The sequence below is a fragment of the Triturus cristatus genome, chromosome 11 (genome assembly GCF_964204655.1).
Source record: "Triturus cristatus chromosome 11, aTriCri1.1, whole genome shotgun sequence".
In the NCBI taxonomy this organism is placed as follows: domain Eukaryota; kingdom Metazoa; phylum Chordata; class Amphibia; order Caudata; family Salamandridae; genus Triturus; species Triturus cristatus.
This window is the reverse complement of record NC_140594.1, coordinates 465,226,659-465,246,322: the sequence shown is the minus strand read 5'-3', so window position 1 is coordinate 465,246,322 and position 19,664 is coordinate 465,226,659.

Sequence of the window (19,664 nt, the reverse complement as noted above, 5' to 3'; positions counted from 1 at the left end):
GCACTGGTAGTACACGTACCCGTACGTGTACTACCAGTGCGTACCCGTACGTGTAGGCACTGGTAGTACACGTACATGTAGGCACTGGTAGTTACACGTACCCATACGTGTACTACCAGTGCGTACCCGTACGTGTAGGCACTGGTAGTACACGTACAGGTACGTGTACTACCAGTGCGTACCCGTATGTGTAGGCACTGGTAGTACACGTACGTGTAGGCACTGGTAGTACACGTACGGGTACGTGTACTACCAGTGTGTGCCCGTACATGTAGGCACTGGTAGTACACGTACGGGTACGTGTACTACCAGTGCGTACCCGTACATGTAGGCACTGGTAGTACACGTATGTGTAGGCACTGGTAGTACACGTATGGGTTTGTGTACTACCAGTGCGTACCCGTATGTGTAGGCACTGGTAGTACACGTATGGGTACGTGTACTACCAGTGCGTACACGTACGGTTCAAACGCACTGTGCAACTGGTGCAGTAGGGGTATGTGTGAAACCCACCGTACCTGTGTGTGGATTTGAAAATTACATAGGGGAAACATAAGGGACAAGTGTTAGGCACTAAATGCATGCTGGTTGTCATGGATACAGAGTTTTCAGTTCAAATTTGTCAATCTGACCAATCACTATGTACTCCTCCAAATGAATGCCCCTCAGCAAGACAGATATAAGGCAGCCAGGACCCATGAGAGGGCACTTGCCTGCACAACTTTCCTGTTGACAACACTGCTGCTGTCTGTGCTTCCTCTGGCACCATGTCAAGGTCTGTGGAGAGGGCCCAGCCATTCACCCAGGAGGAGAATGAGGCATTGCTGGATGTCATCCTCCCACAGTACACCAGCCTGTATGGAAGACCAGGGGAGCAGGTGAGTACTGATTCCACTACCTTTGACAGTGCACCTTTTTTGTGACTGTCACTTCTGGCATTGTGTCCAGGTGTGACAGACATGTAATGTTGTTTAGAGTGGGTCCCGGGGGGGGGGGTGGCTTATGTCTCCCATGCAGAGCATGATGTAGTTCATGTATGCACTCCTCACTTGCATTGTGCTTACTGTGACATTCACTGCATAGTGCATGACACATTCAGCCTGGCTAATCCTTTGTGGCATTTTTTGTCTATAGTCCTGAGGTGATTCAATGGTCCCCCCGGTGTGACAGGTGACTGTACCCACAGATGTGGAGCTGTGGTGAGATTGTCCATGCGATGTGTACGCCCCCTGGACATTGATGTGTTGCACCACAGCTGCATGGAGGAGGCAACAGCTCTACCAATCTGATGTGAGAAGTAAGCCGTGCTGTGTGTCTGACTTGCTGAGCTTGCCCCACACCTGTGACACCCCACAGGCAAGTGGCACATGTGCAGAGTGAGGTTTGTATCCGCTGTTGCCAATGGCAGGTGATTGATCTTTGCCTGTGTGTGTCTGTGTACTCTGCTGAGGTTGCGTCAGTGGCCTGGGGCATGTAACTGCTTGGAGGTGCTGTCCATCAGCCTGGTGTTGCTTGTGATGCACAGTGTGTGCCATGATCATGGAGTGTGTCGCACCCCTCATGCCACCTGTTTACTTTCAATGCCATGTAGTGCATTGGGGGTTCCACAGAGGCCAATGTTCATATGACAAAGATGCTATTCCTTGGCAGCATCCTATGCCATGTTCAACATATCAAAGATGTTCAAATGTGTGTCACTCTGACATGGAGCAGGTGTAGTGATGTTGTCTCACTTTGTCATCCTCACAGGTAACTGCCTACGAGAAGGGGGAGATCTGGAAGTGGGCCGTCAGGGCCGTGAGATCGGTGGAGGGTCGTAGTCGGCGCCTAGCCCAAGTCCGAAAACGGTGGCAGGACATCCGGTGCTGGACCCAGAGGATCGCCAGGGTCCAGCTGGGAGACTCACCTCCACACCCCCACGGCGGGCGCCAATGCCTGACCCACCAGATGAGGCGTGTCCTGGCGGTTGTCTTCCCTGACATGGATAGGCAGTTACAGGAGAGACAGCAGCAAGGAGGGGGTAGGTACATGTGTGTTTGTTGTGTGTCACCAGCTTTTGGAAGTGCTCAGTCACCTGGATACACTGCCAGGGTTTATATGTGCAGTGCATATCCTGCTCCCCCAAGTCAACCGGTGCTGTTCTTCCTCCCTTCCCCTCCTTGACATGTGTTCCCTGGTCTGTGTGTAATCACTATTGCACATGGTCATCTAGGCTGCCAGTTAATCCAAGTTCACATTGCTTTCTGCATCATGTGTGGGGGTGGTCTGTGACATGTGTTGGTACCTTGCCTGTGCCCTGTCCTGTTCAGTCATTTGGGGATCCATATTTGTTGGCACTGATGCTGAGTATCAACATAGGAGTGTGAGGTTTCAAATGAACAGACTTGCAACATGCATGACCGATGTTGTGGCCTCAGACACGATGTGCATGAGTGGGAGATATGCATAGTGCCAGGACGGTTGCTCATGTTACAGTTAGATCATTCCAGGACCATGGAGCAGTGTTCCCACTACAGTCCCCTGAGACACCCTTGCCTCGTAATCATGTGTGTCATCCAACACTGTGCCCATTCTCTGTGTGTTCAGCATAGGTTGGCCTCTGTGGCATTGTTCCCTGGCCTCATTTGGATTTATCTAAAGTGTGCTACATGTGTCCACTGGACAGGGTGACCCCATTTGGCTTGTTCATACTCACACTGGGCAGTGCCTGTGTGTCTATTCACAACTATCTGTTGATGGTTGTTTGTCACAAATGTGTGTTGGCAGCCTCACGAGGTGATGTGGAGTACATTTGGGAATTCTTGATGCACATTTTTGTAAACCCTGATTAAGAGGTGTCACTTCTTGATCTGTTTCAATCACATTGTCTCAGGTATGGGGGGTTTGTGCGGGTGAGGCCTACATGTCCAAACCTTATGTCTCCTTGCCAGGTCTGACCTGTGTGTGATAATTGTCTGGACAGACACTCAACATGCAGTGACCCAGTGATGTTGTGCAGGGTTTAATGTTTGTGCTTTGCAGCATGTGTCAATAGTTTAAATACATGATTCCTGCTCATCCATTTTTGGCACCAGTGTGTGGTCCAGATGCTACGTAGTTTTGTCTTTGTGTGCTGACATCTGTGTGGACATTCTGGCTTGCCATGAGGGTGTCTCCTCAGTGCAGGTGAGCCTTATTCCAACACAATTGCAGGCCCATTAGCTTATGCATTGTCCTGTGTTTGGACATGTGTGCCACTCCACATGACAGGCAGTGGGTCAGATGTGTTGCCAACTGTGTCATCATGGTACAGATGGCCATGTGACAGGTGGCATGATTCAAGTTGTTAGTCAAAAAGTCTTGTACCTTGGCACTCACTACACTTGTCAACATGTCTTCATGTTTTCAATGCTTGACTTTGATGTTTTGTTGTGAAGGACAATAATGTGCCTGCATGACAGATGTCTCCCAAGGAAGTGCACAAGAAACCACTTTACACTTTCAGGGAACACGCTGGCACATTTTAAAGAAAGGTACAGTTCGAATAAGACTGTTTTTCAGATTATACATATCCATGTTCCCACAGTGTGGTGGATTTGGGTAAGTCCTTGGTTGTTGGTGATACCAACTTACGAGTGTCAAGTCATCCAGACCGCCGTGATCCCATGTATATGTACTTTCTGAGACCCCATTTCTTTCTAACAGTGGCTTCTTTGAATAAGGCTGGCAGCTCATACAATGACTGTGTAAATGTAGTTTTGTGTGCACCTCCTTGTGTGACTTCTTTTATACAGGCACATGTGTGTTCTGTTCACAAAGTGGCACATTCACACATTCTAAACATGTAGATTGTATAAAGTGGTGTGATTCCCAAGGGATCAAAATGTATTTCGTTTGGGCTTCCAAAGTACTTACAGGTCTCTGAGTGTGGGAACACCTTTAGCATTGAGGTCTGTTATTTAGCGTTGGGTGCAACAATACTGTTTCTTTCACAGTAAACAAGAGGTGGCATGCCTTCATAGTATTGCTGTGCTCAACTGTTCCCAGATACTAGCTTCTCAGTATATTTCTAATTCAAGTTGTTGGCTGTTGTGTCCTATTTTTCCTTGTTTCCAAGTGGCATGGTGGGTCCACCAACTAGGGAGTACAGGGCTTACATATGTGCAGAGTAATCTAGATGTTACTCATGATGCATTGCCTGATATGCACTGTGACCTTTTTTTGTGTCAGATGTATACAGGTGACTGATTATTTTCTGTATCTTCACCTTGCCCACAGCATCATCGGAGGAAACCGAGGGAGACACCTGCATGGACCTGGAGGAGGGATCCAGCACCGGTGCCACCAGTGCTGGCGAGTCTGCGGGAGCAAATGGCACGGAGGGCAAGGGGAGTCAGGCGGAGGACCTGTCTGGTGGCGAGACCAACTACGATGCAGACGGGTCCGAGGCTGAACTCATCAAGGGGGCGGAGGCTGCTACAACACCTGGCAGCAGCACAACATCTGTCCCCACCTCCTCCATTCCCATCACCGCCCTCCCAGTTGCTCCGGTCCCTTCTGTCCGTGCAGGGCACCCCCATGTCTCCTTCGTGCCAGGCACCGCACCCTCTGCCACTGTCACCCCTGCTGTCCTCACTGCAGAGTCTGTGGACATTCTGCGGCAGTTGCAGGTTGGCCAGACATCGATGCTGAATGTCCTCCATGGCCACACCACACTGCTGACACAGATGGTGTCGTTCATAGAGAGCATGTCAGCAATGATGTCTGACCAACGGATGTTGCTGAGGTCCATGGACTCTTCACTGACGGCAGCAGTGAGTCTCCTGCAGCGCTTCGTCCCTCCCCGTACCCCAGCCCCATCCACACTTCCCACTCCCATACCTGTCCCATGCACACCCAGACATTCCCAAGCACGCACCCCACCAGACACAGGCAGCACCCCACCATGTAAGGGCAAGCACACACCTCCTGGCATGCACACTCAGGGGGATAAAGGCACACCCACTGGGTCTGGGGCACACAGACATACACGCAGCCACAGTCTGAGTCCGCATGCCTCACTACCCAGTCCCTCCAAAAGCACTCCCCTTGGCTCCCCTGCCACACAGTCAGACACGGAGAGCTACATGTCTGTGCTGGGCCTCAGCCCCACTGTGTCACCACCCCGCAAGCGGGCAAGGGACTCCACGGGCAGGGGAGTTGAGTCCCCCCATGTCCACCCCCTCCCCCAGAAGCGCTGCACCCCATCCCTCCGACTCCCCCCTCCTTTGTGCCTGTGGTTTCTTCCGGTGCAGGGCATACTCTGGACGCCCTGGCAGAAGTGTGCAGCGCCGAGCTCACCTCTGGCGCTGCCCCACCCCCTGTGGTGGAGGCATCCGGCCCTGCACCCACCACACCTACCCTTACACCTCCTGTCCCTGCGGTGCCTGGTCCTTCCCCACATGATGCCCCCCCCAGTCGACAAACCTGAGGGTTCCACTGTGCAGGCAAGCTAGGGGAGACGTGTGCCCATGTGTCCCCCCAAGGACTTCTATTCTGGACTTGCCATTGGCCTTTGTATATAGTGTTCTTGACAAAAAAATTATGCTGATTAAAGCATTTTCTTTTTACTTTCAACACTATTGCATTTCAGGTATTGATGTTGGTGTTGATGCTCCAGGAGTTGGGGTTGTGGTAATGTGTTATGTTTCTGGCAAAGGTTCGAGTCTGATGGTCATGAGGTGGACCATGGGATCTGCGTGCCATCACAAGGTCTCTGCGAAGAATCTTTGGTCGTGTGTGTTATTTGTTTTTTGAGACATTGTACCAAGGAGTGTTCCTTCCTCCGTGGCACCTGACATCTTCCCTGCAGAGAGTTGCACAATTGTTGTGCTGACCTGTGTATACATTCCCTTTGTTGGTGACGGATCCCTTCAACTATGGCCATGCCTGCTCAGCAATGTCTCTTGCTGCATCGTCTGTGCCATCCTTGCTAGTTACTGTACTTGTGTATTGAGTATGTTGACATGCCGTCATGGAGAAATTCTCCCTTTTCCACACTATGCATGTGTGTAATCCCAGCCTAGCACACATTTTATTATTTTTTTAAACAAAATTTCAAAAACCTTTATTGGTAAAAAAGAAAGGAGATACACAGGGCCGCCGCCCGCAGTTGGCGGCGTCTGCATTACCCACCGTATGACAAATATAACCTACTGAGCCTGGCTGCGGTTGTCATCTACGCCACTTCTAGCCCAATTGGTCGCCTGCGGGTATCTCGGGGAGTCATAGACTGTCAGCCAGGACTGGCGAACCCAGGAACACTCTCATGAAATCCAATCACAACCTAAACTCCCACCCCCCCACCCCCCCACGCACAATCACTGTCACCTCCGGTCATCCTTCCCCGTCTGTGTGTGTCCACTGTCACGCTAATCCTGCTCAGCCAGTCGCAGCACTCTACCATCAGCAGTCAGCGCTCCACTCCACACATCCCAGTCTCTCTTGCGTCGCCCCTGCCCCAAGAACCCCATGGGGCCCACTGTTGGCCCTATCGCACATCCCTCGGTCAAGCAGCTACACCTACTCGCCGGCCAGCGCCACTCACCCATGCAGTCATCCCGGGTCCAGCATAGTAGCCGAAGCGCACTCCACTGGCACATGCCCGTCGAGCCCCTCCCCCTGCGCGTCACCCCCGTCTGACAGTACCGGGGCCCCAGTCGTCAAATACGTCTTGTATAACCCCCAGAAATTCTTGGGGCGACTCTTCGGCGGCAGCAATTCACTATATGTCTCAGCCTGTGTGCTGCAATACAGCATATCACTGGCCCACCATTTCTTGGTGGGGAGGGGCCCCCTCATCCAGCAGATCGCAACGACCCTTCTAGCAATAAGCAACGCCATGTCAACTAAGCGACGCAGCGCCACCGGCAGAGGCCGGGTGTATCCCAGCAGCGCCAGGGCAGGGCTGGGAGTAATCTCGGTGCCCAAGACCCGGCTCAACTCAGTGAACACCTCAGTCCAAAACTTGGCTATTCCCAGGCAGTTCCAGGCCAGGTGCATAAAGTCAGCCACCGGGAAGTGGCAACGCTCGCACTCCGCTGTTGTCCTGAGCCCATACCTATGCAACCGTTCCGGAGTATAGTACACCCTCTGCAGGTACTTAAAGTGCACCAACCTGTGCCAGCCGTTGAGTGATATCGTCTTGGTGCTGACACAGCAATATCTCCACATCTCGTCTGAGAACTCTAATTGCAGGTCCTCCTGCCAGGCTCGTCGCGCCGTGGCATACTCACGCGCCGTTTGCCGGTCTCCAATTTTTTTAAGGTTCGAAATCAATTTGGGCGGCGCCACCGTTTTGATAATGTAGGTGAGTTCCGGGACCTCTGGGGGTTCCGCCATGCCCGGGCCTAGTACCACCGATAAAGCCCTACGAACCCTATGGAACTGAAAGCGCTGAAGGGGGGTGTGGGCAGATGGGGCCAGCCCAAGCCGATCCCACGTTTTCGGCAACGCCATCCGCAAATAAATCCTCCATCCGCGCAATGCCCAGTGCAACTAATGCTTGGACCACTCCCCTCTCCCTCAGCGGGGGGAGCCAAATCGCCCATTCCACCGGTAGCAGGGGGGAGTACAGCAGCGCACAATCATGTGCCCTCATTAATGCCTGCCATGCATGAGTCGTGGCCTTGAGGGAGTCCAGTCGCCCCACCGAGCGGTCCGTCAGTTGGAGAGCGACCGCAGGCAATGGGAGCGGATCCGCGAACAGACGTTCCAGGGTGACGTGTGGGACATCCGCGCCGGCATGTATCCACGCGTGCAGGTGGGCCGCCTGCGCTACCCTGTAATATCTCTCCATATCTGGAGCCCCCAGCCCTCCCATTTCATACGGGAGCGTCAGCACCTTCCATTGTACTCTAGGCTGTCCGCCACCCCATGCCAGCTTAATTAGGGTTTGGGTCAGCTGTTTAAAAAAGGCCTTAGACAGGACAATGGGGATGTTGGTAAAGAGGAACAAGAATCTCGGTAATACGACCATTTTCATAATGGCTATTCTACCCATCAAGGATAAGGGCAGTTGGATCCAGGACTCCACATCCTCGACCAGTTTGGCGTACGCCACCCCATAATTTTCCCTAAGTAACACCTCAGGATCTCTATGGAGCCGTATCCCCAGGTAGCTAACCGCATCCGTTGTCCATTGCAGGGGATAGTCCATTGGGAACGGGGCCGTAACCGGCGTCAACGGAAACGCCAGTGACTTGCTCCAGTTCACCTTGAGGCCGGACAGCGCTCCGAACCTGACCACCTCCCGTAGTATAGACGAAAGATTCACCTCCGGGTCCCGGACATAAAGCAGCGTATCATCTGCGTATGTAGAAATACCAATTTGTTAGGTGGGAAAGTTAATGCCCTCGTAGCGGTGGTACTCCCTAATAGCACACGCCAAAGTTTCCGCCACCAGGGCGTAAAGAAGGGGGGAGAGAGGGCAGCCCTGCCTGGTTCCCCTGCTGACCCTGAAGGCTTCTGTGACCCGGTCACCCATTCGTAGCCTGGCCGAGGGCTGGTAGTATAATGCTCCAAGCATCTGCAAAAAGGGCTCCCCCAACCCAATCTTACGTAGCACCCGTACCATAAAGGGCCACTCCACCAAGTCGAACGCTTTTTCCATATCCAGGAAAATGGCCAAAGCCTTGTTTTCCGGACGCACGTGTTGCATGGTCCCCAGTACCATGCGAATATTGTATGTAAGATTCCTGGCAGGTATAAAGCCCGCCTGGTCCGGCGCCACAAGTTCCGGCACCAGCAGCGCTAAACGCGTGGCCAGCACCTTAGCATACAACTTTGCATCTACGTTGATGAGGGAAAGCGGCCGGTACGATCCGCACACGTTGGGGGGCCTCCCTGGTTTCAGAATGGGAACTAGAAGCGCTTCGCGCATAGTGTCCGGCATGTAGCCATCTTGGCATATGCCATCAAATAAAGTTATCAGATGTGGGAGGAGCTTATCTTTGAATGCCTTATAGAATGCCACCGTCATCCCATCAGCCCCGGGGGCGCTGCCCGCCCTCATTCCCTCTAGTGCCTCCAGGATCTCATCCTGCTGTACGGGAAGCGACAGGAACTCCCTCTGAGAGTCGGATAAAAAGGGCATTTTGATGTAGCTGAGGTAATCCTCTATTTCCTCCTCCATCTGGGCGGACCTGGCTGTGTAAAGCCCCGCGTAATAGTCCCGGAACTCGGCGCTGATCGCCTCTTCCCCTGTGACCACCGTGCCAGCCCCCATAGCCAACTCGTCTATGACCAGGGGCTGCCTGCTGTTACGCAAAATCCGCGCAAGCAGGGAGCCAGGGCGCCCGCTCTCCCCGTACACCCGGGCCGTAGCATATTTGCCCACATGCTGCACCTCCCTGTCCGCTTCCCTGTGATATTTCGAGACCAACGCTTGGATCTGAGCCTCCCCAGACGAGTCCGCAGACTGCTGCTGTCTCTCCTCCAGTTGTGCCAGCTGAGTCTCTATACCCTTAAGTCTCCCCCGTATAGATTTTAGTACTCCAGAGTGCTTGGCCATGGCCATACCTCTGATGTAGGCTTTAAACGAGTCCCAGACCGTGTGGAAGCTCTGGACAGAACCCAAGTTGTTGTCGAAGAAGGACTCTATATCCTCCGCCAGTTCACCCCGGAACACCTCGTCAAGCAGCGAGTATGGCGGGAACCTCCATGTGAATGGTGGGATACGCTTGACCGAGGTATCTAATATTAGGAGTAGCGGGGAGTGATCCGAAAGCGTACGCAGGAGGACCGCACAGCCCTTAACCATCGCAAGTAGCGACTGCGACGTCAGCCAATAGTCGATTCTAGTGTGGACGTCGTGGTATGAGGAGTAATGCGTAAATCCCCCCTTCCCCGGGTGTCTCTGCCTCCAGGCATCCACCAAATCGAGTCTGGTGAGCTCCACCTGCATGCGTAATGCAGCAGACGCCGGGCAACGCTCCGGCCCAGAGGAGCGATCCAAAGCCGGGTCAAACGTGAAGTTAAAGTCGCCCCCCCACACCATGCAGGTGTGCGTATAGTGGCGGCAGCCGGCGGCTAGAGCCACGTAGAATTCTGGGTTGTCGTAATTGGGGCCGTACACGTTGACCACCACCAAGTCGTGACCCTTCCCTGCGCACCGGACAATCAAGTATCGCCCATCCGGGTCTGTTTCAAGTGCCGTCAGCACCAAATTGGATCGAGGATTCACCCAAGTGATCACACCCCTAGAATGCGAGGTGAAGCCTGCCGCAACGCTGTTACCTGCTGAACCCCTCGCATTGAGCATATTGCTCGTAAGGGGGTGATGCGTCTCCTGCAGAAGTGCCAGATCTATATGATGCCTACGCAGGTAATTCAGCACTTTCCGCAGTTTACGAAAATCATTCAACCCCCTCACATTCCATGTCATTGCCCTCAAGGACGCCTTATCATTATCACCAGTCAGCTCACTAGGTTCTCCCATCACAGATACACTGCGTTACGGCGGTTGCATCACGACAGGCTCTGTGCAAAGTGCCACCCATCTACCAGTATCTGACACATCAATACAGACATAAAACACGACATCTAGCGACCAATCACTCCACAGTGCGTGCAAACCCCCCACCCCAAACCCCAACTCGCCCCTCCGCCCACAGCCGACCTCCCCCAACCTGGCCAGACAGTTCCCCCGTGCACCCTCCCACCCTCCACTAAAACAAACACTCCCCCCAGATATCCTCCCGAATCACACCCCACAAGGACCCTACTAGTCAACTGCGCTAGGGCCGAGGTTGTCAGGCACTTCAACAATCTCAACCTGGCAAAGCGCCAGAGAATCGCGCACCTCCGCCACCCCGCCCTCTGGTAACCTTGCTGCTTAACGAGCTACTCTCCCATCTCCTGCAGGAATGACAGTGAACCCCTCACCGCCCTCTCCTGTGGTCTACCTCGCCTTCTGACGGGCCAACGGCCGCTACACATACAAGCCCGCATCCCAGACCCGCCCCCACCCAGGCGTACTCAGGTCCGAGTCCTAGCAGGCAAACCCCCGGTTCCAGCCCGATGGGGGCTCCCGCTCCGTTGCGCATAGCGCACGAGCTCGCCAACAACATGTCCAACCCAATATCCAGTCGTCTAGGGAAACAGATCCAGAGGGAATCGGGAGCACACCACGTTTGTTAGTTCCAAAGAATGTCTCATCAGGTGGGGCACCCCGTAGTACCCAAGTGCCGGTTTCTCAGCAGCGACTGTCCGTGCAGGACCCAGGTGTCCCAGCCCACGCCAGGGCGAAGCACATCCCTCCCCAGCCTAGCACACATATGGTACTTGTTCTGAAGGGTATTTGGGCACTTGACTCACAATTGTGGGCATTGTATCTGTGGGAACTCCACCCTATTCCTTCCATGAGAGACAACATCTTGGTGGCTGTCCCAGCACCTGTACATTCCTATCAGTCCTGGGATGTGCATGACTGTGTGTGTTCCCTTTGGCTCTCTTAGTTTAGTAGGCATTGACATGACTATACAGTCTTGTGGCATGATCTCTGTGTGTGTATTGTGCTGCATCCGCCAGGGGTGGGTATGCATGTGTCATTTGTCCTCACACCCACATGTGGTGTGTCATGCAGTGGGGGAAAGACATCCATCCTCATGGGAGTGGGACACTGCTGTCAGTGGTGTTGTTATGTTACTATCAACATAGTCGAAAATTAGGGATGCGTACATACACCCATGGAGTTGTGGTCATCTGATAATGATGTACACACCCCCATGTCTCTGTCCACTGCTGGTATTCCTCTGCACCCACCCCTCACATGTATCTGTCCACTGCTGGGAGTGATAGGCACCCACCCCTCACATGTCTCTGTCCACTGATGGAAGTGATAGGCACCCACCCCAATGTCTCTGTCCACTGATGGGAGTGATAGGCACCCACCCCTCACATGTCAATCAATCAAGCAATGAAAATCATTATTCGGCATCTAGAAAACACCATAAAAGCACATAGCAATAAAAAAAATAAAAAGTTTCATTAAAATCCATGCTGATATACATCAAATACAGTACTAATTTTTGCTTCAGCAAATCCCTCTTGATTTCCTTATTTTTAAGGTCATCTTCAGGAAATTCACCACACAAAACAGAGTCCGAGAATCATTTACCATTTGTAGGTGTAGCAAGGCGACCCAGGCCTGCTTGAATTTAGCCTTTTTTAAAATACCAACTAAAAATCGACGTCTCGGTACTGAATAAAATGGGCATAACAATACAAAATGAAGGGTATCCTGAGGAGATCGTAGATGGCAGCCACAGGGACCCTTCTGCTCAACCGAAACAGTAAAACCATGAAGCACAGACAACAAGTGATGTAAAAGATTGAGCCTAAAACGGGTAATTAAAAACCTATCCTGAGCATTACACATAAGAGTCAAATACGGTTCCATCCCCACCACCGTTTTCAACATATTGTAAGCTATCACAGAGTTGTTGCCCCCTTCTTTTGTTTCTCTCTGTAATTGGACATAGTTAAAATACCTTTTCATCACCAATTTCCTGTCCAAATGGGAAATTACCATGGGGGTACTAAAAAGGTTGTTGCATCCAATAGACTCAAGAGAGGACTTTACATATCTCAACCAAGAAATGGACAACCCTTTATCCCTACTGATGCTGTCCATAATTATTTGCCTGTTTAATTCAGCCTCTGGGTTCGCCCATATCCTAATCCAGGCCATAATCGGCTTCAAATGAACCACATCCTCTATATAAGCCAATCCTAATTCCTCATGGGTGACATAGGACGAGGTACTTTGGGGAATGTTAAGTAGGGATCTCAGGTATTTATTCTCCTCTGTCTGAAGCTGATGGACTTCTCTACAGCCCCAAAGTTCAGCTCCATATAACACCTTTGCACAGCAAATTGAGGTGTACAATCTTGCTATCTGCTCCGGGGACCACCGTCCCAGCCTACGTCCATAATTCATAATGGAACCTGTGGCCGAGACTAACTTTGTGCATCGTTCCTCCAGTAAAATTTTAAAATTTTAACGCCCATCAAATAAAATGCCTAGATATGAGAAATGTTGTACTTTCCCTATACTATTGTCACCCATTTTATAAGTAAATTTCTTAATGGGTTTGCGTCCAACCTCCATAACAAAGGATTTGGAGAGATTGCCCGACAGATCCAGCGTGTCCATGAAATTAACAAATCCGTCTATTAGACGCTGCAAGCCACTGGGTGTGCGTGCTAGAAGTACTGCGTCATCTGCGTAGAGCAGAACTGGGATTGGCCTAGATCCTACCCTGGGGGAATCCACCTTTAGATCACGTAATGCTTGCTCCAATCCATTAATATATAGGGAGAACAAAAAGGGGGCCAAAATGCACCCTTGTCTAACCCCACTGGTGCATGAGAACGATGCTGATAGGTTCCCCTCACGGTTATATCGGACTCTAGCAGATGTGTTACAGTGTAGGTCCCTAAGTATATTTATAAGTCCCCCATCCACCCCCAGCCTACTTAAAAGGGCCCATAATTTCTCCCTGCTTACATGGTCAAATGGGGCTGTTAGGTCCATAAAGCCTAATTAAACCCCTCACTTGCTAGAGTATATTTAGCCACTAGTAAATATAGATTTATACACTGGTCGGATGTAGATTTCCCCGGTCTAAAACCATATTGAACATCAGTAATGACCCGATTTTCCTCCGACCAATCCATCAATCGTGCTAAAATCACACGTCCCACAACTTTCGCTGTGACGTCGATCAGAGAGATCGGGTGATAACATTGAGGATTGTCCCTATTCCCTTTTTTGAATATAGGGACAATTATTGCTGTGGACCACGAACTGGGACAACCAAACATTACTGCAGCATTGATCACTCTTGTCAGTATGGGCGCCCACAACTCAATATTACTTAGAAAAAGATCCGGGGGAATGCCATCCGGTCCTGGCGCTTTATTAGGGGATAGACCCTGTATTCCCCCAATTATCTCCTCCTAAACATAATTGCAGGTACCTCCCCTGCTTCCACCTCAGAGGGAATTGTACGACCCGCTACATAATTATAAAGGCCTTTGAAATGAGCTACCCAATCTTCCGGCTAGATATTGGTGCCGAGTGCGGGAACACTGGCATCCTGGAAACATGGATTATTAATTATTTTCCAGAAAGCGGATGTGTCCCTCCTTAAGGCAGCCTCCCTTAGGTCTTCCCAGGCCTGTGTTTGAATGGCTCTTTTCCTGCATTTAACGGCCTGATTATATATCAGCCTTGACTCTTTTACTTTCAACTTATCCCTTGGTGAGATTTTTAAACAACTTTTTAAAATTTTAAGGGCTAAAGTGCAGGATTTGTTGAACCATTTTGGATTATCCATAGCTGGACCATGGTGGGTGGAGCACAACAACTTGTCCACTAGATGGGCAACTGCCTCAAAGCACTTAACTACTTCTGGACCCTCAACCACGGGGTCCAGGCACCTTTCTAGTTCTCTCTTGCCTTCTCTTATGAGTTTTTTATAAAAGGTACATCCATCCACTTTGGCCCATTTTAATCTTCTCCCCTGGTCTGTTCATCTCTCTATGCTACCACCCTTTCCCTTCTTCTTAGATTTTTTAGTGACCACACCCTCAACCACCAATGTTAGAGGGTTGTGGTCACTAAAAGCACTTAGGTCAATATCAGCCCCACTTACCTGGTCTTTTAAAAATTTAGAGACTACTATAAAATCAATGAAAGAGGAGCGCCCCCTCCCCTTAAAAGTGGGATTAATCTCTCTCTCCCTCTCTTTGGTTATCAAATCCACGGTATGCTCAAGGGGCGTGTTTGCTTAACACCCTTCCCAGCTCATTGCCCTCAATTGAGTGCTCAAAGTGTGGTCCGATCCTAACCGGGCACGAAGACCAATTTCCTTAGGCCGGTCTCAGATCAGGGCAAAGATGACAATTAAAATCACCCACAATGGCTACCAACGGGGCTACCGCCCCCTTGCAGACCCAAATCCCTGCAGTGAGCCTAGCATCTAACTCTTGCACACCAGACCCTGTCTTTTTTTGTGACGTTGAGTTATAAAAATTGATCAAGAGAATACAGTCCCCATAATTAGAAAACCTAAGGGCCTGCATACAAGCAGAGGACCATTTTAGATCGGTCCAAGTGCCTCCCAATTGTAGGTCCACAAAAATAAACAATCCCCCCATGGCTCTCCCCGAGCAGGACTTTCGGGCCGGGACAGCGAAGCACTTGTAACCTACTAAGTGAATATTACTACAATCTATTATCCAGGTTTCCTGTAAACATATAATCTGGAAACCCTGAATATATTGCAGCCAATCAGGGTCCTCTATTTTGGACGCAAGCCCTGCAATATTCCAAGATGTTATTTTTATTATGTTGGAATTTTTAACCTTGTGACCTTCCAACTGTGACGAGTTTACGGGGTCCTGTGCTACTCTTTCTGGTGTGATGCCCTCTTCCAGTGCTGCCATAGTGGCAATCCTCCCTGCCATCCCTACATTTTCCTTTAACAGGTCCATGTTGTCCCCACACCCCGTGTCAACACCCTGTGGGACCCTACCTGATTCCTTTGTTTGGTCTAGCTGCTGTACCCTTCCATTTATCGCCCACCGCCAATCCACCTCACTTAAAACTCTCCCTCTAAGCAGTGGGTCGAACCTATTGCGTAAAGGGATATCTCTCACTCTCTCTGCTCCATATGCACATTCTAATGATCCCTCTCCATAATTGCTAACCTCCAATACTAATCTTGCCGGCTTTCTATAAAAGAATTCCAGGGGCAACAAGCCTATCGCCAATCGTTCCTCCCACGCTCGATCTCTGAAGCAGCGGAGTGCTTTGTCCACCAGGTTAGGGTGCCTGAGGGTTACTACAACACAGTCCCCTGGGTATACTTTTTTAGACTTCCCTACCCATGCTACTCGCCTCGCCATTAAAATGTGCCTAAGGTCTATACCATTAAACCTCGCATTCTGACTTAGCCAGTGTGCCGTCTTGTTTATTAATGTTTCTGTCATTTCCCGGGTGTTCCCTTTGGGTGCCGGCACGCCCACGAGAACCAATGTATATCGGCTGCATGCAGGAGGGAGATCTAGATGTATCAACCCCTTTGATCCCTGCACACAGCCTTCACCCTCCGAGTCCCTGTCATATTCCTTACTCATGATCCCCCTAGTAGCCTGATCCAGAGTAGGTCCCCGCCTCGCTGTCTCACCCTCATTAATCGCTTGTCCTTGGTCCTGGTTGTTTCTAGTACCGGGCACTTGTTTGACCTTCTGTGCTCCTAGTCCATTCTTCCCATCAGGAGGCCTTGTCTCTGCCACCACATGATCACTAACGGTCCTCCCTATGATATCCACACCTTTCCCACTTATCAAACTCTCCTGATGCAACTCGGGACCCTTTCTCCAATTTCTCATCTCCATCAAGTGAGACTCAATACGGTCTAATTTAGATAATAGGGGTTTTAAGGCAAGGATAAGGAGATGCTCAATTTTGGCCCAAAGTGCGCTATTCCTGACCAATTCTAAATCAATCTCCTCGTGCACCACATTGGGACATGAAGCTACTTTGTTTGAATCATCTGCCCCCTCCTCCCTCACCCCAGCTGCACCAGTCGAGTGCTTACTTATATTTCTTGGGGGGCCCCCTTTGTTTTTTTGCCTGGGCTGTTTGGTTAATTTCGATTTTATTCCCCCCCCACCCCCTTTCGCCACCGACTCACAAACTGCTGGACTTGCTTTTTTTCTGGGACCGTGTCGTACCTGACCTATTTCCCCTGGCTAAAATCGGGTCCGCGGCATTTTCATTAACATCCTCATTCATACTCTCCCCCATTTCCTCATGGATCTCAACAATCACACTCTTACCCACCTTAACTGAATTATGGGCCTCTTTACCCTCCTCCCCCTTTGGCCCTTGATTATGGCTAATACTAGTACCATCCTTGACCCCCCCTGGACACTGTGGCGGACACTGTGGTGGACTTGAAGGGCGTGACTGTGATTCTGTAATACAACGCGGATCCCCCTCTGGAATCACAGACTGGCTCAGCCTACTCGTGATTGGTGATTTTGACAGGGCAATATGCCCGAGCGATGAGCGTCTCTGTGCCTGCGCCAGTTCAGTCGATACCCTTCTTTCCGTCGGCTGGATGTGATGTGACACCAGGGATTCTGCTCTTATGATGAAAGCGTCCAAAGTCCCTACAATGCTGTATCCTCCCCCCTGCCCCGAGGTTCTATGTTTACTCATAATACTCCGCTCACTCTGATGGTCTCCAAGAGGTAATTACCGGCTTCCTGTGAGAAGTCCTTAAGGGTGTGGCCCTCCCTTGCCTCTACCTAGCACACTCTGTTTGGTTTCCTCTTGGGCTGTTTGGGCACTCAGGCTCTTGGGCTCTTAGGCGAGCAGGGCTCACGGATAGTCCACAAGCTGCACCCAACCTAGTTGGGCCGCCTCTGCGGGCTATCCGGGCACACACTCTGCAACCACCCCCTAGCGGTGGTCGCCCTCGCAGCCACGTTCTCTGTTGATTCTCTGCTGGTTCCTGCTGGTTCCTGTTGGTTTATGCTGTTTGTGCTATTGTATGTTATATGTTTTATGTTTTTTTGGCGGTTTTGTTTTTTTTGGGCTGTTTTCCGGAGGTCCCAGTGGTGGTCTCCTAGCAATACTTCGCTGGCTGGCTTGGCTATGGGGTTAGGCACTGCTGGGGGAGGGAGAGCGGGGGGGGCGGAATGCTGCTGGTAGCTCAACTTGGCTCACCTCCGCCTCTCCATCTGATTACACCCGCTTCGCACTGTCCTGCTCACGCCCTCGTCCCCGTCCACAACCACAGTGCGGCAATGCGGCGGCACGGCACGGCGGTGCAGCGACACGGCTCGCAGAATGTGCTGATTCTGGCCTCAATCTTCGGACCCGGCTTGCCCGCAACCAGCCCGCCTGCCGCCTTCCCCTGCTCTCCGCTGCCACTGCCCTCCGGGCTGCCTGACTTCCTGAGAGCTGCCTGACTTCCTCTCCCACCCCTCACATGTCTCTGTCCACTGCTGGGAGTGATAGGCACCCACCCCTCACATGTCTCTGTCCACTGCTGGGAGTGATAGGCACCCACCCCTCACATGTCTCTGTCCACTGCTGGGAGTGATAGTCACCCACCCCTCACATGTCTCTGTCCACTGATGGGAGTGATAGGCACCCACCCTCACATGTCTCTGTCCACTGCTGGGAGTGATAGGCACCCACCCCTCACATGTCTCTGTCCACTGATGGGAGTGATAGGCACCCACCCCTCACATGTCTCTATCCACTGCTGGGAGTGATATGCATGCACCCCTCACATGTCTCTGTCTACTGCTGGGAATCCTAGGCAGCCACCCACCCACCCACCCGCACCCTTGGTGCAGTACACTGCTGTCCTGGCCATACACACACCTCAATATACTGGTTATATGCTGCACCAGGCCCTAAGCCAACATTTGTGGCGTGTGTCCGCCTTGTATCACAAATGTACTGGTGCCGTAGGGGTATGGGTGATACGGACCGTACCCCCTGCATTCATAGGGTGGGTATAGTCCGTACCACGTGTACCCCTACGTCACCACTACAATGGTGGTACGGACCGTACCCACGCTCTGAGGGCGTGTGTACGGTCCGTACCACGCGTACCCCTACGTCACCACTACAATGGTGGTACGGACCGTACACACGCTCTGAGGGCATGGGTACGGTCCGTACCACCATTGTAGTGGTGCCGTAGGGGTACACGTGGGTCGGACCGTACCCACGCTCTTAATGGTAGTGTGGGCGAGTAGCCTTAGGCCTAACACAGATGAGTGCAAGACATGTATTGCACAACAATGATCAATAATGGCAGAAGACTCAAGAAGGAGATCCAGACCAATTTAATAAAATTATACTTTGTTTGTATTTTATTTTAAGACCCTGCTCTTCATAATAAGGTTAATATGTTTTTGAAAAATCGACACAATCTTTTTCACACAGTCCAATGTGATCCTATAAGTAAAACAATATTGTGGTTATACAAGTAAGTGTTCAACTGACAATCTCAGTCTTCACAGCCAAAAGTCAGTAAGGGCCAAGGGTCGCTTAAGTACCAAAACTGCACCACCAGCAGCACAGGGGCGGCCGGGTGCAGAGTTTAACCCAATGCTTTCCAGTTGAGACAGAGTGTGCCTTGAGCCTCACTGCTTACTTGTAAGTAAATCAGTTGCAGGGGTCAAGCTTTGGGGGTTAGCACAAGTACAGTGGGGGCCACAAAGCAGCACCAAACATACACCACTAGCGGCACAGGGGCAGCTGGATGCAAGGTGTTGGGCGCCCAATGCTTTTCAATGAGGATTTTCTTGACTGAAGAGAGGCTGCAGGCATGGCACTGGAGGTTGCAAGAGGAAGGCCAGCAACAGCAGAGGTAAGTTGGAATGTAGGGGGTTGTAGGGGCACTGTCGGTTCAGCTAACCAAGGCCCAGGGGATTTGGGTGCAGGGGGGCCTTTCAATGTCGGAATCTTTTACCAGAGCCGGTTGTGGTCAGGGGGAGCTTCTGGATTCACACTGCAGGTGCTGTCGTGGAAAGCAGGGGAGGTTAGCCAACACTGGACATGGGGTCAGGATCACTGCGGTGACTTCACTGCAGAGGTGTGCCACTCA